This window comes from Anabrus simplex, chromosome 1 (assembly GCF_040414725.1).
Source record: "Anabrus simplex isolate iqAnaSimp1 chromosome 1, ASM4041472v1, whole genome shotgun sequence".
Lineage (NCBI taxonomy): Eukaryota > Metazoa > Arthropoda > Insecta > Orthoptera > Tettigoniidae > Anabrus > Anabrus simplex.
In genome coordinates this window covers 779934023-779950689 of record NC_090265.1, presented here as the reverse complement: position 1 = coordinate 779950689, position 16667 = coordinate 779934023, and the positions used below count along the sequence as shown (strand labels likewise).

General features: G+C 41.3%; 1 protein-coding gene across 1 annotated transcript in view; it reads left to right on the top strand.

Annotated features, from left to right (window-relative positions):
* Window positions 1–278: 278 nt before the first annotated feature.
* LOC136873332 (uncharacterized) overlaps window positions 279–16667 on the top strand; it is a 147451-nt gene continuing 131062 nt past the window's right edge. Inside the window, exon 1 of the mRNA XM_067146696.2 lies at window positions 279–306. The gene's annotated coding sequence lies outside the window, so the exon portion shown is untranslated. The remainder of the gene's footprint in view (window positions 307–16667) is intronic.

Sequence of the window (16667 nt, the reverse complement as noted above, 5' to 3'; positions counted from 1 at the left end):
CGCGAAAGAGTAACCTACAATGGTGAAGGGATATGCCGATGTTGGAACACAGTCCGGAATTGTATTTGGCGCCAGCTTATTAGGCATGGAACTCACCAAAGAGGGAGTACCGTACGTATACCGGCACTCATTCAGTAAAAGGAAGGTGCAGTGTGGTGTGACCCAGAAACATGTGGCCAGCGTGCCAAGGTGTAGCGGCTAGCGCAGCCAGAGGAATGTCGTGAGCTGAACGTCGTCTGCTGGCCCAGCTCCAGTCAGTAGAACATTGGACAGCCAGCTGACTACAGCGTCTTGCCGGCACTCGAGGTACGTAACGTGTTCCGTGCTGGATAAACATTATTACAATAAGAAATACATGTTCACGGGAATTGAGAAACATATCACCAACGTCGGATTTTACGCACTGTTTATTTATATTGGTGAACTGAAAGATTGTGCATTTATTTTCTCATACCTTGAAATGTATATGGCATTAAGTTATCCCAAAGCATTTGCAATATTTTAATAGGTATTTGTATTTTTATATATTTATAGAACACTGCATCGTACCTCAATCGTTTTCACTGTCGACTGAGAATCTTTTTGGAGCCTATTGTAAATTGTGTTCGACCAACTGAATAATAATGTTCCCCCTGTTCTCACAGAACTTTGTGCCATACTCAGTATGGCATCTTGGCACACCTAACTTCCATAAATTCATACCAGAACCGTGATGATGCTTGTTGTTTAAAGGGGCCTAACATCTAAGGTCATCGGTCCTATATACCAGAACCAGTGTTAATTAATTTCTTTAGAAACAACCTAGACTACACGAACTGAGAATCTGTTGTAATACAGCGCATTTACTCGAAGAGATGGTTTTCGTCTCTCACTCATGATGTACTTATATCGTAGGAGTTTACTTTCGGAAGCCAACTTCCGACTTATATTCTAAAATTGGCGCGGTGAGAATTAATTTAACGCGTGCGTCAGACGTGTGCCATTAGTTAATGCTTATTCCACCAGGTAGCAGCATTATTCTGCTTTTACGATGCGTGACATTTTGTTACTGTACCCGATGTACGTATTTTCGCATGAACACTCCAAAATTTCGTGTCTATGCCATCAAAGATCAAACTTTGAATGACGCTGTATGTGTATTCTTTGTCTTCGAGCAGCCTTTAGATGAAGGAAGAATTTGTAATGAAAAAAATATTATGTAAGAGTAGTCGTACCATGTCAATCTCTTAATCCTTAAAAGCGTACCACTACACATGCGCGAAGGAGAATTTACTTGCTTGCTATGTATTCTCTTCGACGGAGGAGTATTGTTCTTTCTGCTTTGCAAGTTTACAAAAGTGTGCAATTACGTGTACCTTGCGATGAACTCGCTAGCTGCAGCTCAGTGGCGTATGCTGGTATCAAGACGTGGGCTACCACTAGACTTAGGCTACCCCTTTTCGATAGTTGGTTTAGGGAACATCAAGCATTTTGAACTGCAGCCAACAGCCAACGGAGCTGCCTGCTGTGTTGTCAAGGCTGCTTCACAAGCTACTGCCCTGGCCTCTGCCACCGTCAATACTCAACACCTGATCAATCGAGTTGGTAGCCTAAGGTTTAGCAAATTGAAGTCCAGCTTTGAGGCTAAATGGAGAGAATGTTTGCCTTTGGTCCGACGGCCCCGGTTCAATTTTCAGAATCAACCCCCTTGTACTGGGAACTGGGTGTTTATGACGTCTTCGCCATTCATTTTATCCTTATTAGGTGTAGATGCCATGCACCATTATTATTATTATTATTATTATTATTATTATTATTATTATTATTATTATTATTAACATCATCATCATAATCGTTAAATAACAACGTTGAATTTTACAGCAGTCGTACCCATCGTTCAATGATTAATTATCTTCCTCGGAAGATCAGTGATGGTGTCAGACCCATGATCACGGGTTCGATTCCAACCAACAAAAGAGAATACTAAATCTGAAAGATTGCGTTTTATTTTAGCAGATCTGCCAATAAAAAGAAAACTATATTACTCCTATAACAGAAGCCCTGCAGTGTCTTCCTACAAGGATGTAGAAGTAAACGGGAGTGAAATACCGGGACTCCGTTATCTATATATTTAAGACAGAAGGATGAGGTGAGGAAGTATATACGGTGAGTAACGCATGGTGATAGCAGTGGCGATCTGACGGACCGAAGCCTAGCACAGCTATCATCCGCCGGTCCCCGTGCCTGTAGCCAGACAGGAGCAAGCCGCGTGAGGCGAGTCGATGGGAAGGGACGAGAGTCTGGGCTGCAATATCAGTCTCCGAAGCCTAGTTCTCAGAAATACCTGCGACGTGTTTTATCATTGCTTTCAAGGTTTGCAAATGGAACAATGTGTTAGATGCTTACAATATAATATGCTTTAGATTTCCGTCGCTCGCATTTGAGGTTTGGGCTTCACTGATAGCCTTGGTAGCCCTCGGTATTCGCCACTGCTGCAGCTAGTGAGGCAATAACGAACCATGTTTCCCATATGTCTGGATTGCACTATATCTTCGTTGTACGTAACGTGTTCAGTTTGAGTTGGATCTGATCTGTTGTGAAGTTATCTAGAGTGCTTTCAAATTGCATGTTTCCAAAACGACATATATTTTTAAGTAGTAACCGTTCTTTTTAATATTTAAAAAACCGGGCGAGTTGGCCGTGCGGTTAGGGACGCGCAGCTGTGAGCTTGCATCTGGGAGACAGTGGGTTCGAGCCCCACTGTCGGCAGCCCTGAAGATGGTTTTCCGTGGTTTCCCATTTTCACACCAGGCAAATGCTAGAGTAGTACCTTAATTAAGGACAAGGCCGCTTCCTTCCCACTCCTAGGCCTTTCCTATCCCATCGTCGCCTTAAGACCTACCTGTGTCGATGCGACGTAAAGCAAATCATACTTTTTTTCATATTTCAAAACGTTGCGTTGGCAGTATACAGTATTTATATACTTAACAGTAGAAGTAAAATCAACGCTAATAATAATAGAGTGTGGCTTCCGGAGAGGCCTGGTGAAAATCTTTCGAGTTGACGCCTTATAGGCGACCTGCGCGTCTGTGAGGATGGGGCCCTACCTATGATGAATTCTAAAGCTGAAGGCAGCCCCCGAGTCATCGGAATTAACCAATGAAGATTAAAATCTCTGACCTGTGGCCCTCTGGACCAAAGGCCAGCACGCTAACCATTTAGCAATGGATCTGGACAAAGTCAACACTAAAGCATTGCATATTTCAGAGCATTCATGGATATTTCCTAAGATTTAACCCTCCATTGAAGATTGATAAAGACAAGTGATGGCAGGGCTTCACATAGGCATCTGTCAAACACGTTCTATATTTTGACTTTATTATTTTCACTCCTCGGATGAAGTTGACGTCGGAAAGGGCATCCGGTCCTCAAACCTCGCTGGGAAGATTTATCCCATCCATACCCGTCCCCGCAGAGCGGTGGGAAGAAGTGGAGAAGTTCTTCAGCGAGTAAAAGCTGAAAGTGGTATGGTGCCTCCATCAACTTAGTTTCCTTCCCGAATATCAAAGAAACAAACAAAATTAACTAAATTCTTCACCAATTACTGGGCCAAAACATATACCTCAGTGTTCCTACTATCTTACCTATGTAAGAAATTGGTTACTGTTGATCATGCAGCATGTATTATTGCAGTCTTAAACTGGGAGGTTGTATTCTACATTTCGCTGAGTATCACTGAGTAGGTATGCCTTTGCTGGCAGGATGTAGTGTTTACAGTGCACTATGTCTTCTGGTATAGGCTAGAATAAATTTGTTACTTTCATTGACCTCTCTCAGTCTCTTCCTTGGCTTTGACAATATGAAAGTGACTGAGGTATGAGCGATTCTAGTAATACCGTTCCTTATGCAGCCAGTCCCTGTTATGAAGGGTGTGAAAATATCGCTCATAGGGTCGGTTGGTGCATGCATTTCAGTGGCCTTGGCAGACTGATATGTAATAGCAACTTCTGGCTCAGTGAGGAAAGCAACGGGAAACTACCTCATTTCCCTAGTATGCCTCTTCAGTAACACCTAGGCTATCTATGACAGCTGTTGGTGGAGCTGTAGAGGATAAAACCAGCCTTTGGGCTGAATACCCAACATACACTGAGTGGGGATATCATTTTGGACCAAACTGTAAGACAGAAGTAGTTAATGACTTCTAATAGTTCATTTTATTAACTTCTTCAATATTTGTTAAACGGGCTCGCACGATGATAATCTTTTCGAGCTGAGAGTTTACGATTAAAAATACCATAACAGTATTTTACGCTATTAAAATGAGCTGTCGCAAAGAAAATATAAGTTATTTCCGTTTATTTATTTGATTTATTTATTTATTTATTTATTTACTCATTTATTTATTTATTTATTTATTTATTTATTTATTTATTTATTTATTTATTTATTTATTTATTTATTTATTTATTTATCATCGTCGTTGTTTGCCACAATTGGTGTTCTTAGCGGTTGGTTTGGCAGCTGTTTTCTTGTTGGGACCTCGAGCTTTTCTGATGGCCCAGTAGTCCTTCATTTTCCGGCTAAATTCAATCTTACGTTCCTCAGACCATTTCCTGGTCTCGTCTTTTGGTCTGTGGGGAACTTCTGTGAGGGATGTTACAAAGGATTTAGTTTTAAGAGTTGTATGATAGTTACTCCGATCAGCTATGTCGTTTTGATTTATATGGAGTTCCGAAAGGTCCTTCTCCACTTGGTCCATCCATACGAATCCAGTAGCTTTGCCCTTGTTAGCAGCCTTGAAGATCCTATGGGATAACCTATTTGAGTCCATTCTGGATAGGTGTCCGTAAAAAGCCAGTCGCTTTCTTCTGATGGCATCTATGAGATTTTCTTGGTGTTTATATAGCTCACGATTTGGTTGATACCATCGGCTTCCACCTGGTAAAATTCTTGGTCCCACTATCCGTCTCAGGAATCTTTCTTGTACCTAGAGGGCTCTTAGTGGGGTCTTCTTAGTTAAATATAGACACTCTGCTGCATAGAGGACTGAAGGTCTGATTACTGCATTGTAGTGTCTTAGTTTGACATTCATCGACAGATTTTTTGAAGCATATAGCTTTCTACAGGCATGGTAAGCCTTATGTAGTTTGAGTCTCCTGTGTTCAAGAGCCATTGTTTCGCTGAGGTCCTCTGAGAACCATTCCCCAAGGTACTTTACACTTTTGACTCCCTTGATGTAGATATTATCACTGACTCTCATCTTTCCAGGGGCATCTTTGATGTTAGTAACAAACTCGGTCTTTCCTATGTTGATCAAAAGACCCGTTTTAGCCGCTATTGAGTGCAGTGTTTGGAGCTAAGTAGTAGCCGCCTGTATGTCATTTGCCAATAAAGTCAGACCGTCTGCAAAGGCTAGGCATGGTATCCTTAGGTTGTCGGCTTTAATCCCCATCCGTAATCCAGTGTTCTCTGGAAGGAATCTCATCCACTCTCTAATTATCTTTTCCAGAACGCAATTAAATAATATACTCTCACTCCTGTTTTAATGGCGAAACTCTCCGAGAGTTGTCCTCTAAACTTTACTCTGGCTGTGGTATTGTGCAAGGTAGCTTGTACCAGCCTATTGATCTTGTCGTTAAGTCCTAGTTCTCTTAATGTCTTGTAAAGAGTAATTCTGTCTACTGAGTCGTATGCTTTCTGGAAGTCGACAAATATAGCTACCCATTGTCGGGCTCTTGACTTTGTGTATTGGTCTTCAGATTTTGTATTTATTTATTTATTTATTTATTTATCGTATGGTTTTTAGAACCAGGAATTCCGAGGGCATGTTCGACTCGTCTTTCTGTTTGACACCCGTGAGCGACCTGCACATCTGAGTTTGGCGTGGAGGGTGTGAGATTGGTGTGAAGAAGGTGAACCCTGTGTCGGCACATAACCTACTCCTGTAGAATAACACCAAGGTCCCTGCTCAAGGCATAGTCCCAATCAAGAGCGACATATGCCCTCACTCCATATGAACACTTTAGAGAGGTTTGCTATTTAATCCAGGCTTTTACGCGCAATCTAGTGATCAGAAATTGTATACCACCATTTCTCCTATCCTACTGGCTAATATTCTGATGGTAATTTCTTTTTTCACCAAGGAGACCCGAACCAGCTAATCGCGATGTCGCCTTAACGATAATGGCCACCAGGCCAAACTATAATAATTCAAGCTGTTTATGAATTTAAGAGGAAATCTCGATAAGGCCGCTTAAATCAGACTGTTGAATGCTATTTCGAATATTGCACCAGACAGCAGGAGGGAACGGTAGTGTGATTTTTTTGTTTTTGTTTTTTTATAATTTGCTTTACGTCGCACCGACACAGACAGGTTTTATTGCAACGATGGGATACGAAAGGGCTAGGAGCAGGAAGGAAGTGACCGTTGCCTTAATTGTGTAAATGGAAACCATTTTCAGGGCTGCCGATAGTAGGGTTCGAACCCACCATCCCCCGAATGCAAGTTGACAGCTACGTGACCTAGACCACACATCCCACTCGCTCGGTGGGAGTGATTAAAGGGAAGAAGTCGATCTGGTATTCAAAGTGTAGGGGTACGTGGGTTCGTCTCAACTGTTTTCGGTGAGCAGTTCAGAAAAGAGTTGAGCCAGTTCTCTTTCAATAAAATCTTGTTTTGATTGAGTGTTTTCATCTGCCACTACACAAAGTCCCCTTTCTGAACTATTAATTGACTAGGTAAGTAAAATGTACTGGGCGAGTCGGGCGTGCGGTCAGGAGCGCGCAGTTGTGAGCGTGCATCCGGGAGGTAGTGGGTTCGAACCCCACTGTCGGCAGTCCTGAAGATGGTTTTCCATGGTTTCCCATTTCCACAACAGGAAAATGGTGGGGTTGTGCCTTAATTAAGGCCACAGTCGCTTCCTTCCTACTCCTAGACCTTTCTCTCCCATCGTCGCCAAAAGATCTGTCTGTGTCGGTGTGACGTAAAGCAACTTAAAAAAAAATAGGTAGGTCTAAGTGAAATGTACTCTATGTATGTATGTACGTACGCTCATCACGAGAAAACGGCTGAAGAGAATTAAATTAAAATCGGTATGTTAAGTCGGGGAATAAATCGCTACAATCGAGGCCATAAATAATTTTATTAATGCTGAGTGAAATGGCAGTTCAGGCGAAGGCCTAAAATTTTATTCTCAGAACCGATTTGGGTCCAAGGGAAGGATTATGTAGCTGCGAATAACTGACTATTCACAGTTTCGGAAGTTGAAAGACTTCTGTGGGAAGCCATAGGTAGAGCCCTGCGTGGATATATAAAATAGTATCCGCATCCGCGAGTGTTTATCCGCGGATATTGTAAATATTTAACTACAGTATAATACACCCAAGGTATCGAAACGAATAGATTTGTTAACGTAATACAATAGACCTGACACCTGGCACCAGAACCCCTACAGTCACAGGGTTATGAGGGATTTTCTCTTGCGCTAACTACCAACGTATTGACCTTTGTTCCTTCCTTCCATTAACTGCGGGCAGGAGCCAGTTAGGCTTAGGTCAGATTTACGGCTCTATGGTCTCAAGGCTCTTTATATATCACCATTCTCCCATACCAATGACAAGGATCGCCTAACCACAAGCAAAAATAAGAGCAACACACTGGACTATTGTCGATTTACATGTTACTTGTTCTCACAACTTGATGTATTCACGGACAGCTCCGAGGCCCGGTACACCTTGCAGATGGGCCGCGGGGCTGTCCTCCATCGCCATCCCATGTTCATCCACCTGTATTGTGAATTAATAAAGATAGCAACAGAGAGGGTTGTTACCCTTGCGTGGCTACCCGTCGCCTCCGCTGATAACCCGGCGGACGGCCCCTTTCGGGGAGTGGTGCGCGCAGTAAGCGGCGGAGGCCACGGCTGGTCACAATAATTACTTGATTAATATTGTTAATAATACAGGTGGATGAGGACAGCCCCGCGGCCCGTCTGCAAGGTGTACCGGGCCACGGAGCTGTCCATGAATACATCAAGTTACAATTTTTCTTCTAATGTTTACACAATACGTACTGCAGTAAGTCAGCAAAATATAATTATACAAAATAATAAGTGAGAAAAGAAGTAGCAAACAATGTAAATTGATCGATAATGTCACACACGGTCTTGGTTAATGAATAGTCCTTCCAAATTGTAGAAATCGTTGAGAGTGATACCCCGATTTCTTCGCGTTTGTTTCCCCATTTTATAATTGCCATCTGTGTGATTTTTGTTCAATATTAAACACTTTCCCTTCCTTTTGCTACATCTTACCAAATACAGTAGAGACAATACGCGACACTTACGGATTTCGCCTTGCTAAAATGGGAGACAATTCGACGGTGGCGCTCCTAGTGAGTTGACCTGAACAAATCGCGCTAAATTCAAATATCAATGGAAATGTATATACGGAAATGGATAAATAAATTACGTCTAGAAAGAAAGTGGTATTGAGATATTAACTTCAAAGTTGCTAAAGCAATTCTGCATAAATGAATGAAGAATTGTTTAAAAGGTTATTATTCAAAGACTGAAATTAGACACAGAAACAAGATATGAAATGGACTGCTGTGAAATGGCTTGATCTTTCATTTATGCATTACTTTTTTAGCTTTAGCATTCCTGCCTGAACTTTTACGGTTGGATTTGTCTTTTTTCTCATTAATAAAACATTGTATGATCACATTAAGACACTTGTCAATAAAAATATCGGCACATTCCTTACACACATGATGCAATGAATTAACATTTAAAAGCTGGACAATTTTCCTCTTAATATGAAGCCTACTAACAGAAAGAAAATCTATAAAATTCCGGCTTTAATCTGAGAAGAGGGATTAAAGAAAGAAAAGTATGAAAATGTTGTCGATAGTGATGCTTTGAGGAATATTTACGTACAATTAGAGTAAAAATGTAACATACCCTTGGCTGTATAGTCGAGGATTTTTTAAGTCACTGACCTGGAAATGATCTGAACAGATCTTATAATTCTTATATAAGCGTAACGTCCCTTCTTTCTTGTACACCTTATCCAAATCACTTCTGTGACATTTCAAAACCCACAGATCACACCTACAACAACACATCGGTATTGAAGGTTAACTGCTGCACTATACAATAAAATATGCGTATTACATTTTATGCCAGTTAAAATATGGGTCCAGCAGGTCAGAAGATTATGAAGTACTATAAAAATCTCTGTCACTGGAAGAATATATATGCAAACACAATATTACTTCCATGTTCTTGTCACGAGGGAACCTGAAGAACGACCGCGCATTTTTCTCTACTTCGTAATTACTGCAGCCAAACACAGCACATACGTTTCCCCTCATGTTGAGAGGAGATATCAAGGAATGACACACGCTACTATTTAATTATGTCAACTCACTGAAAACGCATAAATAACACCAAAAACTTCACACAAAAACACACGTGCTCTTATGAGAGTATCAGTACTGTTCAGGTCTATCCGTTAGAGTGAGCTCCAATAGCTGTCCCTCGATATCTCGCTCAGTGTCGCGTATTGTCTCTACTGTATTTGATCTTACACAGCGATGGTTGCCTTGACTGTTTAACTGACAGAGCGATTTGAAATCTAAAATCTACTGAAAATAAGCATTACATTGTTGTCAGCAATCCCCAAACGCGTAACAAACAAAAATCAACATTGGAAGTTATAGTGGATACACTTCCCCGGAAATATGATAAAAATATGCCTTTTTTAATACGATATGTCGTACTAAGCGATTTTTAAAATATAGGATATATACGGACCGTTATATTTCGCCGTTATATCCAATACGTCGTTACAAGCGATGTCGCAATAAACGATTTCGACTGTATTTTAGCATTTGACTTGATAATTCCTGCGCGGAAGTGACTGCGTATTCTGCTGTTGAGTGTGACTAAGCACGACTATTTCTTACTTCAAAGTAGCGGATGTGAGGGAAGATGCCGTTAGCCACACAGGTGTTCACTCGCCGCCCCGAACGTAAACACAATATGTGTAACCGTTCGCAGAGAATATTCCCTGAACGTGGTTCTAACAAACTGCTCGTGGTTACATAGATCTCCATTATAGATTGTTATATACCTTTCACCGCTCAGTTTGCAAGCCTCTGTAAACAAACTACGCACCACCAAAATCTTCAATTTGAAAATAATCTGTGCCCTTCTTTGTTCCACACTTCCTGTCTTTTAAGATTTCCGGGGAGTGGTGGTGGTGGTGGTAATTATTGTTTCAATGGGAAGTACAACCAGGCAACCATCCTCTATATAACACTAATCAGAAAAAAAAGGAAGGGATCCGTCATTTCGAAAAATGAAGGTATCGCCCAAAGAAGGATAATGGCCACCAAGGGCGTGAAAATGAAAGAGTCCATAGGCCTCGAATACTCTAATACCGTCGAGGTCCAAAAATAACAGGAGTTCACCAAGGGAGGTCGGATAGGATAGCTGAAAGTGAGGAGCCTGGTACAAGTAAGTGGAAGCATTGCCAGGACTCAGCTAAGGGCCCCGTAGTCGTCAACGCAAGCTCCAAAGTTCAGAGCCTCTAGGACCCCATTCAGTCGCCTCTTACGACAGGCAGGGGATACCGTGGGCGTTATTCAACCGCCCCCACCCACAGGGTTTTTTTCCAGGGATTTGCTAAAGGCAATGGCTTAGGTTGTACTACCATATGTGATTACTGTTTGCATGAATGAGTTGAAAATGAAAATGAAAACCTACAACCTGTTTTCCAGTCAGTGACCGGGTCAGGGATGTTATGAATGAATCATATATAGGCTATTATTACGATGGGGTCGCCACTCCCAAAGTTATATATATATTAATGAATGATAGATGCGACGAAATGAGAATGGAGAGTGTTGCTGGAATGAAAGTTGACAGGGAAAACCGGAGTACCCGGAGAAAAACCTGTCCCGCCTCCGCTTTGTCCAGCACAAATCTCACATGGAATGACCGGGATTTGAACCACAGTATCCAGCGGTGAGAGGCCGACGCGCTGCCGTCTGAGCCACGGAGGCTCCCATGAATGAGTTATGCTAAATAGAGACTTGCTAGAGTAGCACCAGTGTACAAAAGAAAGGCTGCTAAACATAAAGCGGATAATTACAGGCCTGTCAGCTTGACATGTGTTGCATGCAAGCTTAGGGTAAGCATTCTTTCTGATAATACATTCATGCCCGGGTGCACCATTATCGGTAAATATCAGGCGTTACGAAACCGTGGTCAAACTCTTACCGTGGTCTTGTCATTAACAAGTTGCATCATTGCTAATCCTGGGTTTTGAAACCGCGGAATCTTGACGCTCGTTTTTGTCACTATTATTAACCTCAGAAGAATTTTAAAGTAGTATTCAGAAAGCAGTGATGAGTTCTACAGCCACTTGTCTTTAATTCACCGGGCGAGTTGGCCGTGCGCGTAGAGGCGCGTGGCTGTGAGCTTGCATCCGGGAGATAGTAGGTTCGAATCCCACTATCGGCAGCCCTGAAAATGGTTTTCCGTGGTTTCCCATTTTCACACCAGGCAAATGCTGGGGCTGTACCTTAAGTAAGGCCACGGCCGCTTCCTTCCAACTCCTAGGCCTTTCCTATCCCATCGTCGCCATAAGACCTCTCTGTGTCGGTGCGACGTAAAGCCCCTAGCAAAAAAAAAAAATGTCTTTAATTTATCCAGAAGGCAGTGATATTTTCGACAGTCATGTGTCTCTAATTTATCCAGTTCCCAAATCGATGATGGTGTTAACAGATCGAAGACTATTACACAGATCAATGGAGTCCTACAGACCGGGCGAATTGGCCGTGCGGTTAGGGGGGCGCGGCTGTGAGCTTGCATCCGGGAGATAGTGGGTTCGAATCCCACTGTCGGCGGCCCTGAAGATGGTTTTCCGTGGTTTCCCATTTTCACACCAGGCAAATGCCGGGGCTGTACCTTAATCAAGGCCAAGGCCGCTTCTTTCCCACTCCTAGGCATTTTCCTATCCCATCGTCGCCGTAAGACCTATCTGTGTCGGTGCGACGTGTAGCCACTAGCAAAAAAAAAAAAAAAGAGAGTCCTACAGAGTGACCCCATAAGTCCACTGTTGTTCAACATAATGACAGCAGACATCGTTGAGATACTTAAAGGAAAGAAGACAACCACGTTAATCATGTATGAGGTCGACATGGTCTTAGGCTCGACCAACCAAGAAGAGCTGCAGGAAACCTTGATGGAACTTGAGACATGGATAGAGAAAAACCATCTTTCAATCAATATGCAGAAAACACATCAGATGATTTTCAGAAAGGGAGGGAGAAAATCGCAAAACCACATACTGATAACGACATTTAATAGGTTCAAATATTTCGGTGTAGCCCTTCAAACGACAGCGAGCTCCTTCTGGTGTCACATCCAGGATAGGACAGCAGAGGCCACGAAAGCAATATGCAGGGTAAGGAATATTGCAGCACCATCGCTGAAGACAGCCATGAGACTTTTTGATACGATGTTATCACCCATAGTTACCTACGGTCTGGAACTAATATGGGAAATCTGACCATCACTGACTTAGATCGCATAGAAAAGGGGAAAGCTCGTTTCCTAAAACATGCCCTCAGGGTGAGAAAATATGCACCATCTAGACTTGTTTACGTATTTGCCAAGGAAATTTTTGATGGAGGATCTAAGACTACGTCTGCCTTCTACTGAGGCATCCAACAAACTACTGGAACGTAGGAGGACGAATAGAACAGAGATAGATATTGGCTTTTATGGAACATCAACTAGACAAAGACGAACCGGGAGCAAAGATATACCGTTACGAGACTGGCCATTTATGGATTTCATTACAAGATTTGTGAGAATAAGCTATTTCATTTGCCGAACGAAAGGTTTGTGGGTGAATTATGTGGACAGAGATGTACCCTGCATCACATAACAGTATGTCAGATGAGGACAAAATCTTTGTCTGATTACAGCAGTGAAAACTAATCCCTGTTTGGGAGATTGTTTATTGTACTTTGAATCAGGTCTACATGAGCGCTAAAGTATGTTTGGTTTGTAGTTAATGCTCTTTCGAGTGTACCTTAATAGATTGAATGTTTACGTTTTGTCTGGAATCGTTAGCTGTCTTTCTATTTCTAGGACAAATATTATTTTATACTTCTATAAAGAAAGTTGTATAATAATTTTTCTCCTTGTCAGTATCATTGTAGTAATATTTATCATATCTTTTATTACAGTCCTTTATTTCATTAGGTTAGTTTAGGTTAACTTATCAGTAACAGCAGCTGTCAGTCGATATAGAAAAGAAAGGGCGAATGAGAACGCCAAATTTTAGTGCAGTTAAAACTGAAATGCTCACTGACTTAGGGCCTGTATAACGACTGTCAAATAAACGGTCAGATACGTAGGCTGCAGTTTTGCAAACTACAAGTTAAATATTTTCTTGCGTACTACCAACGGATTTTAACGACGGTAATGTTATGCGGCAGATGTAGTAACATTTTTATTACGTTGGTAATGAGTTTAATGAAAATATAGTGAAATTTAGCGCGGTGCTATACGTGTTTCCTGGTGTTTTCGTTTGATTAGCGCTGTTCCTTTTGAAATTGTATTACTAGAGTCCAATATCAGACTCTTATTGAGCTATAATGTAGAAGTTCAGGTCAGAAACAGAATTAGAACTGAAATCTACACATACGAAGAAATGTTAGAATTAATGAACAATGTAACGAAACTCAGAAATTGTTGCAGAAAATTAAAAGACTTAAAAATGTAACCTGGATGCAAAAGTTAAGATTCAGATTATGTATCTTATCAAATAATTCCTACCACACGTTTTTGTTTTTTGTCTAATACTATTTACGAAGATGCGTGTTACGGCGAAATAAAAGTTTATATTCGTAACTAGCTGATGTACCCGTGCTTCGCTACGGAATTCTACATTGTATGCCGGTTAGGTAGTGTACACCTTGTGAGCAAGACTATATTATATTGCATAGCTCTTAACGTTACTCTAGAAACGCGACGGGGAAGTCACCAAACGTCTTTTCTCAGATTAAGACTGGGTTAGGGAATTTTCATTGTAATGGTAGGCCCACTTGCCTACCATCAGTCACAATCAGGTTGGGGAGTTTTCATTATAATGACAGACACTCACTCTCCACCTGCTTTTTTACATCCTCGGAAAGACTCTCTTAGTGGTTTTCCCAAGTGAAATGAACATAGGCCATTACAAAGACGTCAGTAGGAATGACGCGATCAAAAGCAATATGAAATACTCTATCAAATGAAAAACCATGCATGTTCTCACTTTTAACGAACAGTACTACGCTGCCGATCTAACAGTTCAAAGTTCAGAACTGGAATGACCAAGCCGCAGACAGCCGTGATCCGTGAACATTCATGGTCTTTTTGGCGGGGGATGGGTAGAATAGTGGAGAGTCCCAGGGCAAATCTGTGCCCTTCTTCTAATCTGTTTCCTGGGAGTAACCGATGAGTCGGAAGATCTCGTTTCACTACACTGGCGGCGGAAAAATCTATCTGACTGGGAGGCAAATTTTTCCTGCAAGCCAGAGGAGAAACCCCTCTTCACTGCTAATTTGGAATAAAATGAATGTAGAATATAATAAAAGTAAAGAGGAAGGCGCTTTTCTTAAGAAACGGCTCTTTTCAGTGTTGAATTTTGAATTATTTAGTGAACTGTGGTGCCATAATTTGGAATAGGCTTAAATTGTAATTCTAGACCAAGTCATACTACTAAGTGAGCCTCTGCCAAATGTGTACACAGCTCATTCAAAACAGGGCGTCAGAGTAGGGATCGAATAGCTGGAATACTATGATGAACCAGTGTGTTACGTACAAGCAGTGTCAGACATTGTATGAACCAGAGGAATGGCATGCTAAAGAAAACAGTTTTCTAACTAACCAGCTATTTCTCGCCAATATTCAGTCAGGCTGTTATACTCGGTACGCAACAGTAATCCTATCTATCGGAGTTAAGGGCACCATAAGAGGCAAAGAACATCACAACAAAGAATGGTTATTGTTGATCAATGTTATGCGCTCTCGATATTGTATGCCTTCACATTTAGTTTTCTTCCGACTATGAAATACTACTCGGTACGGTTAAACTGATTAAAACATCAATGATAGGAAACTGTATTCTCTATCACTTTTGTTATGTAGTACATTTATATAGAACAAAATAACAGGTATTTAAAAATTAAATTTTAGGCGCCTACCCTAAACTACCATTTCATCCAGGGTGAATAAAATTGTTTACAGCTTGGAATATAGTTTCTTCTTCCCTAACTCTATATACCGATTTTCACTAAATTCTGCGGACCCATATTCTCGTGACTCGTCGTTGAAATGGACTTAGCAACAAAATTCGAAATTCATGAATATCTGTTATCATAGTCGGTACAGTAAAAATGTACAAGACATAAATGATCGGAAATTTAATTCTATGTAACTTTAGTTACGTCGTATTTATTGATAAGAGCACTAATAATATAAATATTTGAGAATTGAATTTTAGGCCTTCCCCTAAACTACCATTTCACTCAGCGTGAATAAAATGATTTATAGCCTAGATTGTAGAGGCTCATCCTCCGACTTTATATACCGATTTTAATGAAATTCTCTTCAGCCGTTTTCTCGTGATGCGTGTACATGCATACATACAGACAGACAGACAGACAGACAGAAATTACGGAAAAGTAAAAGGTGCATTACCTTGTTACTGTGGACATGACCGATACAGAAATACCATTCTTTTCAAATTCTGAGCAATGTACAGGCAAAACTCTTATTTTATATACAGAATGTTATGGGTATACCTGCAGATATTTCTTCTAGCAATAGAGAACGATGTGACGAACCACTATACATCAAACTTTTAGTAATCATCGGAAGTTATTTTCGAGAGCAAAGAGATACGATGTTCTTAGAATAGGTAGTATGCCTTGTTCTTGTGAATAAATAGCTTCCCTTTGTTAACAGGCAAGTAACGCGCCATCCGTGCCAAACTGGTTTCTGTTTACGTTTACGAGCAAATGTACTACTGTAACAGCTGAACGCTACCTATGCAATGCACGAGATGTTACGTAACATACTTCTCAAACTGGTTTTATGTTTAAGAGCAACTGAACTGCAATAACAGCTGAAGGCGGCTACTACAGTAGTGTATTACGTTACATTCTCGCCAGACTGGTTTTGTTGTACGCAACAGTAATCCTATCTATCGGAGTTAAGGGCACCATAAGAGGCAAAGAACATCACAACAAAGAATGGTTATTGTTGATCAGTTTCCGTCTTAGAGGCTTCAAACAACACTGGTCATTGGTTTCGGACCCTGGAGATGTATCGAATTCTCAGTGTTAATACTGGTTCATTTGCTGTTACGTCCTTTAGGGGATTGGGATATATGTGGTCATCAGCCCCGTGGTCTAGTGAGTATGGAAAAGACCTGAAAATCTGTGTCGGTGCGGGACCTGTACGAGTGTGCGATATAATTATTGGTTGGGATAGGCGCGCCGGGACGTGAAATACGGTACGATCCCCGCTGTGCATCGGATTGAATTATCGAAACACATCGGACGTTTAGTTTCAAAGGAGTAATGGGCATGTTATACAACTAAATAAACCGAGCTCGATAGCTGC